The sequence below is a fragment of the Cornus florida genome, unplaced genomic scaffold (assembly GCF_030987335.1).
Source record: "Cornus florida cultivar Cherokee Brave unplaced genomic scaffold, ASM3098733v1 CherokeeBrave_3.0.0_Hap2_Chr07, whole genome shotgun sequence".
Taxonomy (NCBI): Eukaryota; Viridiplantae; Streptophyta; class Magnoliopsida; order Cornales; family Cornaceae; genus Cornus; species Cornus florida.
This window is the reverse complement of record NW_026775577.1, coordinates 7,043,292-7,063,705: the sequence shown is the minus strand read 5'-3', so window position 1 is coordinate 7,063,705 and position 20,414 is coordinate 7,043,292. Positions and strand designations below refer to the sequence as shown.

Below are 20,414 nucleotides of genomic sequence, written 5' to 3'. Positions count from 1 at the left end.
AATGGAGAGTTCTTCTTCTTCATCCTCTTCATTCCTTGCAATAATGGGTAACTAAACCTCCATCTAGGGAGGTGATGAAGCCTCCCTTTGTAATCATGTACTAGATTAGGCTCTATTTTGGGGATAATAATGTATAATTTTTGGTCTTTTCATAATCTGGAGTATATTACTTCTTGTAATGAATTCTAATATTTATAAATGATTGAGGTAAGTTAATTATCTTGCCTTAGATAGTTCTTATATCAATCATAATGCTTGCATTTTTATGGTGACAATGGAAATAAGATTATGAATAGTTTCATGGCATGTTGATAGAGAAACTTGATAGTCCATTGCTTAGGTATTCCCTTTGATGCTTTATACTTGATTCCTAACTTCATGTACTTTATCATTTGATTAAAGGCTTGATGATCTTTTGCTTAAGATAGTATGTTTGATGCTACACCCTAGTTTAGGTACTTTAAATGTACAAACTTTTGATGGATTATTCTTATTTTGATTTAATGAACTTCTTGATGATTATAAGACAACCATGTGTTGCTGTATAATTCTTGACCATCATATATATATTGTCTATCCCCAATGTAGTCTTGATCTAACATGTGTTCAAGGTTTAGTGCGGATTCACTTCCCTAGTCCCCTTTGTAATTGTCTTTGCCTCTCTACTTCTTAGCATTACTGTTTTATGCATTTTTCAATTCATAATTTTAGTGACAACTCTCACAAACCTCTATATCCCATCATCATTCTAAAAATGATTCTAGACACCTTAGTTGCCACAAACTAGCAGTCCTAGTGGTTCGACTTACCCGATCAATAGCCCTATTTTACAATGATTTATGTTATTGCAAAAGGGTTGATTTATAATTGTAATCGATCCGTCGATCATTCTTGATTTTTTTTCTTTTTTTAGATAAACAGTTTATACTCATATCAAGGAGTGTCATCGATTGTTTATGCTCATATCTAGGAGCACTTCAACTTTAATTATTCTTTAACTTTGTAAGAATCAGACAGCAATCCAAACCTATGCTGAAGGGTATGGACTATTTCGTCGTCACTTTGAGGATTTTCTTTTTGGTTTCCTTGACTTAATGCCCCCTGTGATTTAGCACTTTCGGTTGAAGTCATTGTTGTAGCATGATGCATTTCTTGATGTAGGTTTTTTGAGATGATGCTTATAAAGAACGATGAAGTTATTTTGTCATCCGAGTTAGGAAGTATATTGTCTGTTTCTTCGAACTCACTTCCCTCATCTTCTTGAAGGTTGTCGAATATATATCAGGAACATCTTCTTTAGCACCATGATTTTCCATGCTAAGCTCCATGTCGTGGGCTCGAATAACAAGCTCTTTAAATGTGCGAGGCTTAATCCCTTATAGGATGTAAAGAAGCTCTCAGCACATGCCTTGCATACATGCTTCAACTGCAGAAATTTTAGACAAACGACCCTTGCAGTCAAGACTTAGAGCTCGCCAACTGTTGATGTAGTTAACCACGGGTTCACCCTTCATCTGTTTTGTGTTTGTAAGCTGCATCATACTTACTGTACGACGAGTGCTGTAGAAACGGTTGAGAAATTCTTGTTCCATCTGCTCCCAACTGTCAATACCTCCAGCTTTAAGGTTTGTGTACCAATCAAATGCATTCCCTTTGAGGGAACGAACAAATTGCTTAATAAGGAGATCTCTGTTTGTACCAGCATTGCCGTAAGTTTCTACAAAGTGTGCGACATGTTGCTTGGGATTGCCTTTTTCGTCAAACTGTTAAAGCTTTGGAGGTTGATACATAACTGGTATTTTTAAGATGTCAGTTATTTCAGTTTAAGGTTTTGAGTACATGCGAGCACTTTGAGGAACGCCACTATATTGTTCTATTATGTAATTCACTATCCTGTCTTGAAGTTGTTGGATAGAAAGTGAGGTGACGGAGGCAGCTTCATTGTTGGATTGGCGGACATGTCATTGTGATCGCTAATTAAAGTGATCTCTGGCATGGAATTAGAATGAGGAATTCGGCCTTTACTTGACTCAACATTGTCGTCATGTAATTTTAACTTTTCTGTCAACAAGGTAATTTCAGATCTTGCTCCTTGAGAGAGTGTTGTAATATTTCAATTGCACGGGCTATACTCGTCAATTGCTCTTTGTACAAGGTAGTACTCGTTATCATGACTGGTATAGTGACGGAGTTAGAAAAAATCTTTGGCCTTGGGTGGACCAGCCTTGAACTTGAACTTGTGACTGGAGCAACCTTTGAGGTTGTAGGAACCTTCCTCCTTGCCCCCTGCGAGGTGAAGGCAGTATGAGTTTGAGTTGTTACTTTGACAGATTTGGCGGAATCGACTCTCATCGCATCATGCTATCTTTTGGCAGGAACGGATGCTTTAACCATACTCTACATCATTGAACTTGCAAAGATGTTTGTACCACTTGATAAAGTTGCAACCTTCTTGCCACCGTTCGTGGTGGTAACGATGTTGTCCGTCACAACTGCGATGTCCTTGGGGGTATTCTTACTTTTCGTTTGAATCTTGTTGGAAGTCATAGAATCTGACGATGAATTTGTTGAGGATTTGATCTAGGAGAAAGAGATGAGAGACATAGGATGTCCCACCGGGCGCGCCAAAAATTTGTACACACAAATTTCGTAGTCTGCAAATAAAGAACAAAATAGGGAGCAAAAATAATATTTTATTAATTTGAGAAAATTATAGTACAATCCTCTGTAATATTCTTTACAAAGAATAAGGTCATCTGATTCGATCTCCTTTGTTGGTAGTCAAAGGCTACACGAGCTTGATCTTGAATCACCGTGGAATTTGGATGAAGAATGACACGACTTTGAATGTGTTTGTTGTTGATCACCTTGTAAATTGATGAAAAACGGCATGACTTTGGATGTGCTTGTTGTTGATCACCGTGAAATTTTGTTGAAGAACGGCATGACTTTGGAGTGCTTGTTGCTCTTCACCTTCAGGTTTTTGTGTTGGGGATGAGTATTGGTAGAGTTTCTATATTTCTTTCTGGAATTCTAGATTTCTAAATTTTGAATTTATGTACCTTCCTCCTTCCCCAGGCCTCTATTTATAGGCTTCTTAGATTAATAGGATGATGACATGTGTCCACTTTTGATAAGGACAAAATTATAATTGTGCCGGGCCGGTTATATTATGATAATTATCCATATATTGTGATAATTATTCATAATTATTCCAAATATATTTTATTAGGAATAATTATCTTTTTTATTTTTATTTTTTTATTATTTAATCATCTGGACTAGGCTAATTAAATAATTTAAGTTGACCAAGTTTGGGCTAATTAAATAATTTAATTAAACATGACACCCATATTTGGTGGATCAACTTGTCAAAACAAAATTCCATAAAATTTTAGTATCTACAGTAGACATAACTCAATTTGGTTAAGTTTATAGAGTAGTTCGAAACCAAATATATTCTAATCATTACTTAAAATTGGAACCAAATTAATGGAACCGAAGAAACTGAATTAATCTGCCCCAACCTGTATAGATTTGTCAGTTTTGCACTTTGTTTATCTCGGTACTCACAAATTTCCCTCAAAACGTGTTTATACAGTTAGGGGATGTCTACACATACAAGTGTCATCAAACCTCTTCCCCAGACGACGTGGGATGTCACAAGCAAACATGGGATAAAGTTGTTTCATTGAAGGAGTATTTGATGCATAAGCTTGATAGGAATCAGATGTGACAACAACACATTGTTCCGCTTGTTTTGGAGAAATACAGGCCTTTCCCTTGGATTTATTCTCTAGTTCCAAAATTTCTTATCACCCTTATTTAAGCTGTATTTAGGGAGAATACTTTTTATTGATATGTTTCACACATGTTATTGACAAATGTTTCTTTGGCTCCTAAAAGCATTTAATTTGTTTAATTTATATTATCCTGTAAGGGGCTAAAAAGTATAATTTGTAACCTGGGTGCTGGGATGCTTTCATAATTGTGATTTGTGACACCCTGAACGCCTGCACTAGTGTAGTACCCCGAATTTCTATTTAGGCTATTAGTCATGATTAATGGTATGATTTATTTTATTTGTAGACTATGGGGTCTTGTTATGATTTCTTAGTTAGTAGTAGGGTGATTAGTGTGATTTAGTTAAAGGCTTTTGGTGCATCATAAGTTAGAAGTTGCGGAGGTTGAGGTGATTTTAGGAGAATGGAGTGACTGGGCTAGTTGTGAATGTATGAGTTTTGAGTTGTATATTGAGGCTTAATTGTATGTTATTGGAAGAATTTTTTTTTTTTTTTTTTTTTTTTTTTTTTTTTTTTTTTTGTAATTGTTGTATTTTGAATTTTTAAATTGTTACAGCTAGCCCTTTCCCCATTGAAGCCACGAACTTCGAAGCGGAGATGACAAAATTGGTTAATGATGTGACATATGTCAATGGATCAATTATGGGGTGCTTGTGACCAAAAAAAATAAAAATAAAAAAATAAATAATTAATTAATATGGTAATAAGTGTTTAGTTGATAGTTTAAGGCTTAATTCAGTTTTGTGCATAAACGTGATTAGCTGATAGTCTAAGGCTTAATTAAGTTTTGTGCATAAACGTGTTTAGTTGACAATTTCGGTAAAATAAAAGCCTATTATCCGAGAAGTAGAAAATCCTTTTTAGAAAATAATTTTTTTATTATTATATTTTTTTTTTGCATTCTTGATAAATATTATAAAAAATTAAACCAAACAATACCCTACATTCCGCTTAAGCCTTAGATTGTCAATGAATTCTTTGAAGGCACCCCATAATGATACATTTTTCTTGAGTAAATATTCTCAGTTGAATTCTTTGTTCTTGATATCCTTTGTTATACATTTGATGTTGCTCGAGTGGAGATCAAATCGCATTGATTGAACAATGGGTGTGAATAATGACCAGAGGATTAGAATTAGGGCATTGAATCTCCACATTGTGAAGGTAGAAATAACGATCGAGTCATTACCTAGTATTACGCTGGTTCAGTTGCTATTGGTAGCTGAGTTGTCACCTATAATTGGTCGTCACATGTCTTAATGCCACATAAGAGGTTTCTAAAGGAAGTTTTGGAACAATAGTTTTCTCCAACCTAGAAAGATTCTTTCATAAAAAAATAAAAAATAAAAGATAAAAAAGGAAGAAGAAGAAGATTGGAAAAAGAAAAATGGTGAAAAAACAAAGCTAAAAAGAAAAATGAAATATGGTGTAAATTGTAATATGGTGACCATATCCGCATTACCATCAAGCCACTCGTTGGGTTTTAGTTCCTTTTATTGGCGAGAGAGGACTTAATAAGAATCGGACTCGGAACAATATATGTAAAGGCACAATGGGTGGACTCAGTTATGATCTGACCTCACACACCTTATGGCCTAGGGTGGAGGCTTAAGACAACGTCACATAATGGACTTGATATCAATTATAATAGGTGAAATGCTTGTTATCTAATATAAAATTTAAGTTTCCACACACTCCTTAAAGTCTAATACATTTCCTATTTATATCCGATGTGAGAGAAGAGACTTGTGACAATTATTCAGTGGTCTCGAACTAAACATAAATAAGTTAGAGTTTTTCTGTTTCCGATAATGTTGTGGAGTAATTTAATTTAATTTTTAATTTTGTAATTTTTTTTTTAGTATTATTATTTTCTTGTTGATGGTGGTGTCACACCACTTGGCACTTGTAGTCCCACCATATCACATGCAACAATCATTTGGCACATGTAGGGGCGGAGCCAATGTGTGGAGGCACATGCCCCACCCATTATAAAATATAGTAATTTTTATTTTAATCTGTACATTTATAATAAAATTTCTACATAATGACCCCCTAAAATTTTAAATTTCTAAAATTGTCTTTTAAATTTTTCTTTCCTTTTTCTTTTGCTCTTAATATTCCTTTGATTTCCTTAAAAAAAAAATTTAAATTTTCCTTATTTACTCAAACTCTATTTTTTTTTTTTCCTTTCAAATTTATCATTTTTCTTCCCTTTTTCTTCTTCTTATTAATTTTTTTTTGACCCTCTACTTCTTAACATTCTTCTTTTTGCACTTAAGAAAGATGTATATAGTATGTATTCTTTTTTTTTTTATAATTAAATTATAATTTATAATTTTTTTTCTTTTTATTTATTTACAATGCGCCCCCTCTAAATTAAAATCCTGGTTTCGCTCTGGACACATGCAATCCCACCCTAAACAAACAATTACTGAAAAAATTTCAATGAAATTTTAACACCCAATCTTAATATCAACCTTGTTTTTGTGACGAGACTATTTCCTTGGTGTTGTATGGTCTAGGAGTAATATTTATGAGATTGCTAGCGTGTGAAAACAAAATATAAGGAATGCTCATAAGTCATAATATGTGAAGCCCCCATTGTCTCTGATCATAAAATATACTCTATATGGTACTTCACTATATATATATATATATACTTATCCCAAAATAAATAAATAAATGAATAAAAGGTCCACTTGAAAAGGAGATTACAAGAGCAAAAAGCCAAAAAAAAAGAAAAGAAAAAAAAAAAGGCATAAAGTGTAATGAACATTTGCAATAATTAATGGTATATAAGATTCCAATTAATATAAAATTATGATGATTGATATATTAAACCCTGCAAAAGTGATCTTTCCTACTCCATATAAACCTTTTATAATTACGTTGGGAGGGGGGCAATTTTTTTTCTTCATTTTTTCAATATATACCCATAATTTCATAAAATATTGTTAATGCTCTCCTGAAATTATTACAAAATTTTAATCTTGCCCCTTTACCTAAAGTTTTAGATCCACCCCTGTTTGTAATGTTGGTGATATTAATTTTCTAAAAATATTTCAATGTAATATTTCATCATACCTGAGCACTTTTTAGTAAAATTTAAAAAATTACATATCTGCTTATGAACTTCTTCTCTCATTTCATAGCATTAAAGAAAAATGTCTTCTAGAATAAAATACGTTTCCCATGAATCTATGGAACTCGGATGGGAGTGTATATTCAGATTCTTCTATGCTACGCGGGTTTGAACACAAGTCTACGAAGAGAGAGTGAGAGAGAGATGTTACATTCAGTGACTGACCTTCACCAAGAAATTATAGTTGGATGAAAAATCAACAAAAAGAATTCAAAATCTTTATTCAAGTTGAATTGGTGTGTTCAATTTAGTCTTAAATAATTAATCCAGGAGAACTGGTCAATTGGCGCAAGAACCATCAATGTGATGTGATAGAGAATGTAAAACCGTTAAATGCTTCCACCCATGAAGAAAGCCTTTAAATTTAGTTCAGAAAAACAGAATCACACTCATGAAGTGTAGGTTTACATAGGTATACAACAATTAATCTACTAAAGAAAATCATTTGTTGCTTTACTCTAGTACTCACTTCTTCAAACAAGTTTTAATTGTCCCTGTATTGGTTAAGAAAGAGCCTTTATGAAGAAAGAGCCTTTAAATTTAGTTTAGGAAAACAGAATCACACTAATGAAGTATAGGAACAATTAATCTATTAAAGACATTTGTTGCTTTACTCTAGTTCTCACTTCTTCAAACAAGTTTTAATTGTCCTAGGTTGTTAATTGGAGCCACCTAATAATAATAATAATTATTATTATTGCAATAACTCCAACTATACAATTTATGTCCCTCCAAGTTGGTTGACTGTAGCCCAATGAAGTTTCACGCTCAGTCATCATAATAAATTCGATCAGTGGTCAAGGTATAAAGAGACGGCTAGCGATCTAATCAGTTCATATTCCACAAGGATATAAGAACAAGGAGGGATGCTAGTCACAGTCGGGGCGACCGTAGAATCTTAGTCACTAGTTGAGGGGTTGACGCGTGTGTTTTATTTTTCAATAATTAATTACTATTTTTCTCCTAACTTCCTTTTGGGTCTTTCATTATATATAATTACTATATTAGCCTTCTAACTGTGAAACTTTATAAGCCTCCACGATTCCATCTCTTTAAAATTTTATTTTTTACAAAATTTTCGCCTAGATAAAATTTTATTTTTTACAAAATTATCTCCATGATAAAATTTTGGCCCAGATACGCGATTATTGTTGATTTGAATATTTTGAAATGATACAGACATGTCAGGGACAATAGCGATTAAAATAGAGTCGATTTAAATGAAACACAAAATTTACATACGATTACTTGGATTCAGAATTTGCGAACCATTGATAGTTTAAGTGGCTAGCAAGTGTTCCAATAAAAAAACTGCAACTGACAAAATTTTGACATCTCTACTTGACCTTGAACCAGCATATACCGTGCCAAACTGTGTTCATATGTGAAATTTTCACACAAACACACACACACACACATATATATATTAATGATTATATATGGCATTCTAGAATTGCATTAGAGTAATACGTTGAGATTCAAAAGAGGCTTACCCTTTGTTATTATATTTAAAAGTTTACATAATTTAAATACCCTAGAAATTACTAATTATCTTATAACATGAAAAACATGACAAGTTCAAACCCTTTAAGATGATGGTGTCAATAGAATAAGATTACATACGTTATTGACTAATATTCTTCATTCACGCCAGAAGCATCCACACTTGACTGAATAAGTCCATAGTCGTTGACATGTAAATTATTTGGTCCCTTCTAATACAGCTTATCCCAACTCCGTGGATCCAACAACATTGCCTCAAATTTTTAGGACATTTATTGTATTTTCAGAGTCTTGTGTAGAAAATTCTACACAACTATGGTAGGGCAGGTTTTTATCCGTTAAAGTTACTATACTTGAGTAACAAGTTTTTTCTAATAGGACTGATTGATTGTTATCATATTTGTCTTTTGACTTTCTTTGAACTGTTTCCTTTATATAAAGCAAGAATACTTGTAAAGCAAGTCTTTGTTATTATTTGTTTATAACTATTTTTTAACTCACCTATAAATAGAGATGTGCATTTGTAAACACGATTAAGATAGTTCATAATAAAAAGTGATGTAATCCTTCTGGCTTTGTGTGTCGTGGATTAGTGGCTGAACCACGTTATATTCGTTTCTTGTTCTATCTTATTTCTCTTTTCAATTTTTATATATATTTTAACATTATATCAGAGCAGGTTTATTTTATCCTAATCTAGATCATTCTTCTGTGCAATTCATCTTGATTGATTTTCTCTCCATTATCAAATTGTTAGGTAGAAATTGTTGAATTCTTGCCATCATTTTGCACGTTGCATCAATTCGTCCATTTTTCTTCATGTCTAATGAATAGTGACATCTTCAAAGGAGTCTCTTCGTGACCATATCATTAGGAGAACCTCTACACCAAGTATTATCATATATTTTCATCTTGTTATCGCTACAGAGTTATTTTTTGTATGCTTAAATGCATATTGTTGGCTATATGCCAAATTTTTTATGAACTGCTCAGAATCATGTTCTTCACTCTTGCAGACTCTATGTTCACTTGCGTATATTTTCACCAAATCATTGAAAAAATATCTGTTTCATGACTTGATATGCAAGCTAGACAAGCTAGACGTTATTTTTATATACGTTAATTCCACATTGAGGGGGGAGTGTTAATGACACACCTAACCCAATTTACACTATTTAATAAATTGAACAATTGGAATATATCTAACCATCTTCGTTAACGTCATACATATGCAATGTCATCATACATTAGAGTGCTTACTTAACAATTATAAGCCCATTACTCAAGTTTCGACAAAACTAAACCGTTAATTACAAGTTATACTGCTAAATTCTACTACAATAATTACACATCATTCATACCCAAGACCCTAGACCTAGCAGTAGCAACCCAACCTTGTACCTGAAAAATATAGATATGGAAAGAAAGAGCTTAAAGCCCAGTGAATGCATTACTTCAATTAAACTTCATTAACATATAACTTCCAACTTTACAGGCATTAAAATATAGTACTCTCCTTCTAGGCCAGAGTATGGACATTATATGATATAGTACTCTACTTCTAAGCCAGAGTATGGACCTTATATAATATAGTACTCTTCTTCGAGGTCAGAATATGAATGAACTTTATATAACATATTACTTTCCTTCCAGACCAGAGTATGGACCTTGTATAATATATTCAAGCTATACTAGCATCTTCATCTCATATTAACATCTTCAATACTTCAATTAACACATTCAAATATAAAACTTTCAGTGAGCACGCTTACCGTGACTACTTTTCAAATTATTTATTTGTCCTTCAGTACCATAGATGTGGTCGTTTCCTTCTTCGTGCCTGAACATTAATATAACCATGTCATATTCATTTCTAAAGAGCATTAAACAATATTACTTATTTTAATATTAAATCCCCATTGTGTTACACAATTGTAATAAAAGTTGTAATCATGACAATTTATATAAGTTTTCTTGATAATAAATCCAATCAAATCAGAATCATATTACTTCGCCTAATTTATCAATGCAATTAGAAGAAAACTAGTGGAAAAATAATATTAATTCAAGAACAGCCCAGTACTTCAATTATTTGAAGAATCAATTCAATACTTCTAACATAAAAATCTCAAAGACAAACATCTCTACCTTTAAAACTGGTCTACCGTAATTTCTCTAACTTTCGTTATTTATCTCCTCCTATTCGTCTTTTCCTTCCTTCTCTGCCTAGCCCATTCTTGGTTCCCTTTTTATTTCTTTTGCTTTTTCTGTTCCCGTTTTACCAAAGGTAGGCTCCTAGTTGAAAAGCTTCTAAAGGAAGCTTTGGTAATAAAATACGTACTTATCTAAACGTACATGTGTCGTGTGCGTAAGTCATGTGCTAGCACCGTCAGTTTTCACAGTTATCCATCTATTTCAATTGTACTTTTATATGACCAAGTAGTCAGCCACCAATCCACCAAAGTTTCTGGAAAAAGCTTGGAGCAACTACGAACAATTCCATATGTATATGTAAGTCTCCAGCAAAGTGTCCACAAGTTTCTCAAAGAAAACTTCACCATGATATAACACATATATTATATATTATATATATATATATATATATATATATGGGTGGTTTAAGTGTGTAGTTTAGTGCTGCTCATACAAAATGTTTATATATAAATTAAAACTAAATTATGCTAAATAAAGTGCTTAGTCTTTCCTTTATATAAAGTAAGAACATTTGTAAAGCAAGTCTTTGCTATTATTTATGTACAACTATTTTCTAAGTTACCTAAAAATAGAGGTGTGTATTCTTAAACGTCATTAAGAGAGTTCATAATAAAAAGTGATGTAGCCCTATGAACTTTGTGTGTCGTGGACTAGTGGCTTAACCACGTGATATATATATATATGTTTTAACACTCTCATTCTGAACCATATAGTTTGTATACATATATACGCGTGTGGAAGGTTAATGTCCCTACATGGCATTTGGTAGTTGAAGTGTTCAAAGAAACTAAATGATATTAGCTATATAAAAAGATGAGATGGTCTTACAAAATGCTAAAGCTTACAAAACATAGGACTTGTGTTTACGTCCTATGTTGAGTTTCAATCACCACAAACAAGGTTCATAATTCAAAGCGCACACACACACACACACACACACACACACACACACACATATATATATATATATATATAAAAGTTACTTATTATCTCTTTCATTTATATTCCAAGTTTACAAAGTTGAAGAAAATGAAGTTTGGGAAGGAATTCACTTCCCAGATGGTGCAGGAATGGCAAGGAGCATACATGGACTACAACTTCCTCAAAATCCGCCTCAAAGATGTCTTAAATTCCAACAACGTAACGCAACAACAACAATGGCAGCCACACCGAGAGGGTCATTGGCAAGAAGGGTGTCGCTTTACAGAGCCTTCAGTGGACTCACGAGCCGATACAGAGTCTCTCCAAGGAATGACAATGAATATGAAGTGATACTAATGCAAGAGGAGGGGTCAGTAGGTAATTTGTACAAGACCATGTTCCTCAGGTCATCAGAGGATGGAGGAGAGTATGAGCTCGTCTTCTTTAGGAGACTTGATGATGAGTTTAATAAAGTGGTCAAGTTTTGTAAGGAGAAACTGGAAGAAGTGAGTGAAGGGGCAGAGGAGTTGGACAAACAAATGAATGCTTTGATTGCTCTGAGGGTCAAGGTTGATAGACCTGAGGCTGTTGTGGGGTTGAAGGGTGCCCAAAATATATATATTGCAACACATGGTAGTGCCTCAATATCCCCAGGATCAATCTCTCCTCAGACTCCTCCCATCAATGGAATAAAACAAGGTATTTGGATTTTAATCATGATGTTTTTTGCAAGAAATTGAAATTGTGTGTGTGTAATCTTCATTCAGACATAAATGTGAACACATGTATGAATTAATATTGTAGATTTGATAATAAAGTGATTGGTGGAGTTGTAGAAGGTGGTTGTGGAGAAAGGGACAGGCCCCAGATATTGAAAGGGGGGAAAAATAAAAGACTTGAAATCAATCAACAAAGTCGAATTTACTAAATTAACAAATCAAAATAAAAGATGACAAGTGAAATGTCAAACAATTATTCTGAAAAACCCATAGGAGAAAAACTATAGGACCTAAATCTTCCATTATCATCAGAATAATGAGATTATACAATTTTATTTTATTTTTATTTTTATTTTTATTTTATTTATTTTTGTCTGGGAACATAAACAACATGATATTCTTGGATCACAAAGCTATTCTATAGTCCAATACTGTGAAAATAGAGTTATGCGAGGTGCAGAAATAGTTAGTTGATTTTAATTGTGATTAACTCCTTTAATGACCTAGATCTGATTATAAAGTCAACTTACTCAATTTATGATTGGTTAAATTATATGATTAATTTAAATATCTACAATCACAAATATAAATACTGTAAAGTAAGGCAAGTAAAAGTTTAGAGAGATTGTATCAGAATTTTTAGCGAAGAAACCCCAGTTGATAAAATACGTCAACTGTTTGATTGGGAAAAACCTCGTGGACTATTTAGTCCAAAGTAAACCGATCCACTACGTTTGAAACAAAGTACATCGAATTTTGATTTTGACTCACACTTTATCGTTCTACCAAACACCAATTGCTGACAATCCTCTGTCTTTGCGACTCCCCGTCCAACAGCAACTTAACCTCAGGCTTATGCTTGATATTTGTAGAAGAGTAGCAGGTAGATCAGACAACACTCCTCGATTAATGCACCAACCAATTCAAAGTGTGATCGCTTTTACTTCTGTTCTTCAAGATCTAAATTCGATGTAGAAGAATTAAATCATGCTCTTCATTCAGAATATCTGAATCTTTAATATATCTCCAATTCCGATTAGATAGAGAATAACACTACTAAATCACTCATGAATATATGTGTGTGCTCTTATAAATAAATTCAGAATAATTAGATTTGATTTTCTAAATTTTCTCTCTCTGAAAGGCTTTTTCAAAATATAGAGTTGATTTTCCCTAAAGCCGTAAAATAAACCTAAAAGACTAACAAGGTTTATATAGAGTTTATAAAGTCCTATTCCCTCTAGAAAATATGAAAAATTTCGTGCATAAAACTTGGAAAGAAGTTGGGATCAAAAAGGAAACATTTATAAGAAGGAAACTGAAAATTAGAATGCTACCAGGAGACCTTGAATCGGTTCAGAGGGGCTGAACCGGTTCAAGAAGACCAGTAAAGAATCCATCGGATTCTTGAACCGGTTCAGCCCCCTTGAACCGGTTCAAGATGGCCAGTCTTTAAACTTAGGCAATTCTGCTAATGTTGAACCTGATCGATAAATCTTGAACCAGTTCAAGATGGACAGAATGTAAAATCTTGTTTAAAACCTTTCAAAACCCTTCCTAAATGTTCTCATTACCTCTCAAACTTCTTAGAGCAGTGTTTTCATCATCTCGGAGTGTTGCATAACATGAACACTTGAACTTTTTCAAATCCCCATCCGATCTTCAATCTTTGAAATTTTGAACCGAAAAATTACAACTCGATCGGACTTTTTTGACAACTAAATTAGCCAATTACAAATTATATATCTCACAAATACTTATATGAATACAATTACAATTACCTTATGAAAAAAAATAAATGAAGAAGGAAGAAGAAGCTATTTTACATTGAAACGAGTCCGAGTTCGATTCCTACAACAATATTGGGGAGAGAAGGCCTCCATGAAAATTGGGACACTTGCATAGGGCATGCCACAACCTAACAAACAGTGATTAAGGCTCCATTTGTTTGAGTAAAACATTTTCTGAGTTCCTAAATTCAAGGAAAATATTTTTCAGAGGAAAATAATTTCCCAAAACTTAACCAAAACAAATGGAGCCTAAATGTAAACATGTAAACCTAAGTGATCTTTAAACTATTGTGTTGATAACTTTTTCTGTTAATACCTTTAAAAAAAAAAAATTTACTTTTTCTATTAATCATGTGCAGGATGGACATGTAAATGTGTAACTTTCCATTTCTTTTTTTCTTTTTTATTCCTAATGTGAGCATGTACATGAAAATGATCTTGATTTTCTATATATTTATTATGATTATTATTCTCTCTTAATTTGTAATGTTTCCGATTTTTCTCATTTTTCATTTTCTGGGATTTTCTTGATTTTTCGGGATTATTTTCATTTTGTCTCATTTTACGTACCGGACACCGTGGGGTGTGTTGAGTGTGTTTGGGAGTTGGTTGGGGCACTTCTTTGAGTTCAGGACTCTTGAAAATACTTTGGTTGCCATTTCAGTATTTTTCTGTTTTTCGGACCGAAAGGTCCCAGGTGAGATCTGCTACCGGGGTTGTGGTGTACGGAGATTTTATTTTGGGTCCATTGCATTTTAAGCATTATTAATTAATGTACAATTAATTGGTTATAAGTTTATTTGGTGGTTGTAATTTGGTTATATATATAGATATATATATATATATATATATATATATATATTAATGTTATAATATTTATATTAATGTTATAATATTATAAAGTGAAATTTTTATTATGCAGTGGGCCCCACCCTTGTACCATACTTTACAAATGACTTTAAGGTCATTACTGAAGCTCATTTCTCTATTTCTCATTTACGAAATTTCTCACCCTCTCAATTTATTATTTTTTTTCTTTTTTCACACAACTTTAAATTTTGATCTCTCCTTAACCATTGAGAATTTGATCATGCCACTTAAAGCAAAGTTGATGAGCACGTTGAGACCTTCGTTTTGATCGAAGCAATATCTAGTTTGGAGTACTTTTGAAATTTCAAAATTTAAGTCTAATTTGAGATTTTTCATCTATTTTGAGGTAGGAGTGTTCTAATTCACAAATTCTTTGATTCTTTGTGAATTTTCCTTTCTAAAGTTAGTTATAAACATTCTTAGTTTTACTTATTTTGAATATGGTGATTGTATTTAGTTGTGTTCACGATAATAAGTGATATAGTGTGTTAATTGAGCCTATGAACTTAATTAATTTGTTGTGATGAAAAACATGCTCAATAATAACAAGTTGTATGTAAAATGTTTGCCAATTACTATGTAAATTTGAGATTATTAGTGTGGAAATAAATGTTTAGAATTTATTCTCAAAATGTAAATATGATATTGATGGAATGTGTATAATTTAAATTTTGAATTTGCGAATTGAAAGTATGCAAAATGCTATGATTTAGAAATATGAGAATGTGATATTGTGTGAAAATTCATGTTTTAAACATGCTTAAATGATGTGGATGATATATATAAAATTTCTATATTGTCATGGCATTGAAGAGATTGCATAATTCATGCATTGCCATTGGGAAAGTAAAGGGAAAAGTTTGTTTGGGAAAAGTTTTTGAAAAGTGTTTGCGAAAACCGGACGCCTAGGAGGTGCCTAGTGGTCCATGGTATTAGTGTGGTCTAGAGGGGACTAAGGAGAGACCTTAGCGTGGTTGAGCTAACTAAGCCGAATACGATACCTTGGAGGTGCCTTGTGGTTGTGGATAGTTAGCCAATCCTCTTTTCGTGATGCCTTGGAGGTGCCTTAGGTCATATTACCCTAACGGTTTGGAAGGTCAAACAGTAGTGTTTTGGAAATAGGGAGCGACATTGCATGGCATGACATTTCATTGACATTGCACACTTGGTATTTGGACGACTTGCGTATGTAGCTGTTGATATTATAATTGCTTTGTTTGTTTTCTCCGAGATATGATCCTGTTCTCTAATATCCTATTCATTGTATTGATTCACGGGATTGTAAAAGGTGTGTCCTAGGCGCTTCCTACTGAGCTTTATACTCACCCCATCATTTTAACATTTTTCAGGTCACGAGAAGGAAGTGGCGGACGACATTCTTCCACAGGTTTTGATGGGTTAGTGGACTGTTTTGACATATTTTGTAGCGATGAGCTCATTTTATTATTATTATTATTATTTATAAAACCTAGGATGATACGTATATTATGTATTGACATAGTAAAGGACGGTAGCGTTTTTAGTTGACCTCGAATTCGGATAAGGACCCGGTTAGCGATTCAGACTTTCGGATTCGGGTCGTTACATAACTGGGGGAAGAAAAGGGGATGCAGGGACTAATATATGGACTAAGTAAGAAATTACCTCTTGGTTCTTCTGAAGAGTCCATCTTCTTAAAAATTCACTCTCTTTTAAACATGTGAAGGAATGGCACCCATGGATGAAATTCAAGAAGTTGAGATGAGCAGTGAAGGAAGTTCGCAAGCCGAAAAAACACCCACCATTGAACCAAAGAGAAGTGACCATGAGACAGTTGATAAAGACAAGATGAATATTAAGGGCTTTAGGCCAGCTTCATTACAAGTTTTGGATCATGTAAAGATCAACTTGGCACCTGAAACTCCTGTATCGACTTTGAAACATGTCCTCATGAGTTCAATATCTGACTTGTCCTTCAGCAAGGTGGAGTTGAGGAAAGTTGAAGAACAAATGAAACAGGCTTGTATTGAATTCCACGAAAGGCTTAGACTTCTGAAAAGTTTCTGGTAACAATTATTCACACACTTCTGTTTTCGAACTCCTAGCAATGTTTATTATTTTTTACTCCAATTCGAGCATAACTTACTGTTGCTAATGTCTGCACCAGCTTCTTGAATCTATTGGCATTCTCTAAGATCATGAAGAAGTATGACAAGGTCCTGCAATTTCCTTTTGGTCACAACTACGATGAGCTCAAAATTTTGTTTCGATTTTTTTTTTTTTTTTTCCTTCCCATTTTCATCAATTCCTTATCAGTGCAGATCACTTCAAGGAATGCATCAATGGCTTACCTAGAAATGGCAGACAAATCTTATCTTGGCAGCTCCGATGAGGTTTGATATGTACTTAATATTTGAGATATGTTCCATGCCAATATGCTTAATTTTCTTCTTGACGCTCAGTTTTCTGGTAAATCTTGTGTTTCCCCAGCTTAATAAACTCATAGAAAGAGTAGAGGCTACCTTCATCAAGCACTTCTTGAATGGAAATCACAGTAAGGGAATGAATATTTTAAGGCCTAAAGCTAAAAGAGAAAAACACTGTATAACATTTTTCTTGGGTAAGACTTGTGCTGGAAATTGCAGTAGAGGATAATTGTTTTTTTCTTGTAATTTAGTTATGTTATTTGATTTCCTTTCGAGATTACCCTTTGTTGGATATTATTCATCTCTTAGAGCATTGTAAATGAATAAATCGTTTAGTTTTAATTGTTAATGAAATTCGGAAATTTTAACTGTACTGTTTTGTATTTATAAGCACTCTTGAACTGTTCTCCTCCTACAGGATTCTTATTTGGCTGCTCAATAGCACTTGCAGTGGCAATTGCTATGGTTATACATGCAAGAGATGTTCTTGAAAGCCCGGCGCGTGGACAGTATATGGATACTATATTTCCACTGTATAGGTATGGTTCTAGTTTCACAGCCATCTGTGGCTGGAATGTACTTTGTTCACTCTTTTGTATGATGTTAGTTTTGAGTTTATTTTCCTTTCTCCTTGGTTTTGTTAACCAAAAAGAGCATGATTTCAGATAATGTGACCAGTTAGCTGCAACTTTTTACAGCTTGTTTGGATTCATTGTTCTACATATGCTCATGTATGGTGGGAACATATACTTTTGGAGGCATTATCGGATCAATTATCCTTTATATTCGGTTTCAAGCAAGGGAGAGGTTTGGGTTACCGAGAAATCTTCCTTCTCAGTTTTGGCCTTGCAGTACTCACAATGGCCGGTGTGCTCTCAAACCTGGACATGCAAATGGACCCTAGAACAAAAAGCTTCAGAGCTGCAAGAGAATTGGTACCTTTGGGACTAGTCACTGTAAGCTATACATTTCTCCAATATTATGTTTTTAATTATACATTGTTACAGGAAAATTTGAGGCAATTAACATCATGTCTAGTGAGAGTATAAAGTATAAACTAGTGAGATTTAATTTGCAGGTTGTGCTTCTTATAACATTCTGTCCTTTCAACATCATTTACCGTTCAAGTCGCTTCTTCCTCATCACTTGTGTGCTTCATTGTCTTTGTGCTCCTCTTTATAAGGTAACCGGACTGAATTTCTATGGATACGACATATATGTAAAAGTAGAATCGAATTTTCATCTTATTTTCTCTGCTTTTGTAGGTTGTCCTCCCTGATTTCTTCATGGCAGATCAGCTTACAAGCCAGGTTCGACATTATGCCTATAGTAACATATATTGAAACCTGTCACACTCTTCGAAATTCTTCCTCTTCTCATTTATCATGGAAGTTCCAAGTTCAACTATGCTTCACTGCTCAATAGGTCATACGTTTTCTCGGATTCTTGATACATAAACTAGTTGCTCAAAACTGTTTTCTTTGATAACATATCCCAAATGTGTAACAGTGGTTGCACCAGAACACTAGCCTACAATTTAATTTCTTTTTTTTTCTGCCTTGATATTCCAGGATTTGTATGTCCTTTTTAAAAAGATCACTGTTTCTATTTCAGATGCAGGCTTTCAGAAATTTGGACTTTTATATCTGTTACTATGGTTGGGGGGACTTCAAGAAGAGAGAAAATACATGCCATACAAATGATGTTTATAAAATATTTTATATCATCGTCGCAATTGTTCCATATTGGATGCGCTTACTTCAGGTATGTTCATCATCTCTCTTCCCAAACTCTGTTAGGGGCAATATTTTGTGTGTAACTTTCTCGAGAAAAGAAAAAAAAAAAAGAAAAAAAAAAGACAGTATTGACACTGCTAGACTTATAGAATGTGATATAAGGTGATTGCAATCTGAATTTGCAGTGTGTTCGACGCTTGCTTGAAGAGATAGATCGTAGGCACGTGCTTGATGGGCTCAAATACTTGTCAATAATTGTTGCAGTTGTCTTGAGGACAGGGGATGAACTGAAGTGGGGAATGCTTTGGAAGATTATGGCGGCAGTGAGTTCAGCAATTGCTGCTACATACTGGGACATTGTCGTGGATTGGGGTCTTCTACAACGAAATTCGAGAAATCCTTGGTTGAGAGATAAGCTCGTTGTACCAAACAAATACGTATACTTTGTTGCCATTGTAAGTATCAACCATAAGTGTTCCTAGTAATCTGTTTTTATGTGTCTCAAAGCAACAACATTGTTATAAGTCAACCTTTGTCTGAAACAAATTGCAGGTAGTGAATGTGATACTAAGACTTGCGTGGATGCAAACAGTTTTAGGCATTCGCGACACACCTTTACTCCATAGGAAAGCCTTAGTTGCAATTGTTGGGAGTTTGGAGATCATTCGTCGTGGTATATGGAATTTTTTCAGGTTTGATATATATATATATATATACTCGTCTTTTTTTCTTCTTTTTTTCTTGGTATCAGACAACCATATGATATATTAATTAGTGCTAATAATTGTCACAAACCCAATAATTGGATTAATAAGTTCGCTCTTTGTTTTCAAACACTGGTTCTAACTGATGCTATTTTGATTATGTGTAACTGAACAGGTTGGAGAATGAACACTTGAATAATGTCGGAAAATACCGGGCGTTTAAATCAGTACCCTTACCTTTCAACTACGATGATGAAGACAAGGATGTATAATTTATCTACAACAGATGAGAAAGTTGATGAAGAAACAGTCGAACTGATGTTAATTTTTTTGTCAGTGACTTTATACGAGTATAAACAACCTGGAGATTGGTGAATTAGGGTTTCAGATTGTTAGCAAATCCAATATATCATATGGTTCATTCATATTTTCTGTTCGTCTGACGTAGTGAGTGAAACAACAACCGAGTCACTACCTACTATTACGCGGTTCAGTTGCTATTGGTAGCTGAGTTGTCACCTATAATTGGTCGCCACATGTCTAAATCCGCATACAAGGTTTTGAGAGAATATTGGGTACCCCAAGGGTACCCGGTCAGCATGTC

General features: G+C 33.7%; 1 pseudogene; it reads left to right on the top strand.

The window, feature by feature from the left end:
- The first annotated feature begins 11,684 nt into the window (after positions 1-11,684).
- LOC132315930 (phosphate transporter PHO1 homolog 9-like) lies at positions 11,685-20,162 on the top strand (annotated as a pseudogene).
- Positions 20,163-20,414: the final 252 nt, after the last annotated feature.